Source organism: Pyxicephalus adspersus, chromosome 10 (assembly GCF_032062135.1).
Source record: "Pyxicephalus adspersus chromosome 10, UCB_Pads_2.0, whole genome shotgun sequence".
Taxonomy (NCBI): Eukaryota; Metazoa; Chordata; class Amphibia; order Anura; family Pyxicephalidae; genus Pyxicephalus; species Pyxicephalus adspersus.
Window position 1 is genome coordinate 58570124 of NC_092867.1, and position 2088 is coordinate 58572211.

General features: G+C 50.1%; 1 protein-coding gene across 1 annotated transcript in view; it reads left to right on the plus strand.

Moving 5' to 3' along the window:
- The window catches only part of LOC140338964 (uncharacterized), a gene marked incomplete in the record, with an annotated part of 329302 nt that overhangs the window by 127203 nt on the left and 200011 nt on the right, over window positions 1-2088 (plus strand).

The following is a 2088-nucleotide window of genomic DNA, read 5'->3' on the forward strand; positions in this document are numbered from 1 at the left end:
CTGATAACATCACAACCTCTCTGTGCTGCTTGGCTTGCTTTGTCAAAGTAAAAAAAGTGTTTTGTTAGACTGTGTCACACTCACACTATTAGTCAGATAGATTGTTGGATTGTGTTTCACTGTTTGCTAGAAAGATAGCTAGACAGATAGATAGATAGATAGATAGAGGGATGGATAGATAGATAGATATTTTGTTTGATATGATAGTTTTCTGTTAGGGCAGGGATCAGCAGCTTGCTTATCCTTCCTGGCGCGGAGGCGCAGGCGCGTGCTCGGGCCTTTGTAGTCACTTTCTGTTTCGCACTGCAGCCAGCACCGACAGAGTCACACAGAGGCACACAGTTACCCACCGTACCACCCGAATGCGAGATTCGGGCAGGCACAGGTATTGGTGGGTGTCTTATTTTCGGGGGGTGGCTTATTTTAACATTTTGGGCAAAAATCAGGGGGGGGGGTGGCTTATTTGATGGGGATGGCTTATCATCGGGGAAACAGTCAGGACCAAGCATCACTGCCATTTCCCTCAACTTCTACCCCATCCTCCAATCTTTCTGTGGTTAGCATTACCAGCATCCAACCTTCCATCCCCAGATGCTGGAGCGCAAGAGGAAATATGGCCCAAATGACCCCAAAACAAAGCTGACCAATGCGGCAATTGCAGAGCTGATGGCGTTAGAGCTCCTCCCTTACCGGCTGGTGGACTCCAGTGCATTCCGTTACGCATTCCTCTGCACAAACCCACAGTACGTTATGTCCAAGAGACAGTACTTTGCACAAAAATGTGTTCCTGCTTTGCATGAACACGTGCAGATCAATGTGTCCATGGCCCTGCAGCACTCGTTTCTGGCAAGGCGCACCTGACAACCGACAGTTGGTCGAGCAAGCATGGCGTGGGAAGATATATTTCCTCTACAGGGATAGTGTCCCTGGAGGAAGAGGTTGAGGCACAAGAGTCAAAGGAGGAGGTGTAAATGGAGGTTGAGGAGGAGATTGCATAGCAATGTGCTCTGGGCAGAGGTAGGTAAGCAGGCCTTGCTGCAGCTGCACCTTCCCCTGCTGCCACCAAAGTAAGCAAGTGATCTGTAGAGGAAATATATCTATCCCCTGGAGACCCAGCACCATTCGGCAGCATCTGTTCAGCGCCAGCACCAACCTGCAGTTTGCTATTTCGGTGCACAATTCAGATGTTGTCACGCAGTCCTGAGGTTGCGAAGCCTGGGTTCCCTCAGCCACACGAGCGCAGCCATTCTAAGTGTCTTGCGAGAGCAGGAGGACATATGGCTAACTCCCAACAGACTTCAGCCACGCAAGGTCATCTGTGACAACAAGGCCAATCTGCTGGCAGCCCTGCGTTTTGGGAAACTCACACATGTACCTTGCATGGCTCACGTCGTGAACCTCATAGTACAGCGCTTCCTTCGGAATTACCCAGGCCTCCAGCCGCTGTTACTGAAGGCCAGAAAGTTGTCAGCGCATTTCCGCCGGTCGTACACAGCCAGTGTCAGGTTGGTGGATTTACAGCAAAATTTCAACCTGCCAGTGCACCGGTTAGTTTGTGATGTGGCCACACATTGGAACTCTACATTTTACATGCTGCAGTGGCTGGCTGAACAACAGAAAGCGGTGGTGGATTACGTGGCAGAGTCTGTTCGTTTCAGACGCATACCCACACTACCTTTTTTCAGCCCTGCGGAGTGGCTGCAAATTGAGGACTTGTGCACTGTATTGTCACGTTTTGAAGAGGCCACCAAGATGATCAGCAGAGATCAGGCCTGTGTCAGTGACACATCCCCATCATATGCCTGCTGGAACAGATGATGGTGGATCTCGAACACGACACAGGGCGGACGCTGCATCAAGAGATGTCGTTTCAAACATCATCTTAGACATGCGTGCCTACTATGCATAGTGCACCACAAAGAGGAAGACCCTGTGCTTGCTGTTCAACCCACAGGAGTGTGGGTCCAGAATTACCTCAGCTGTGGGTAGTTTGAGCCACATGACAGCCTTCATGCAGGAGTGCCTAGCCAAAGATCCACACATACAACACATAAAAACAAAGACTGACGACTATTGGATTGCTACATT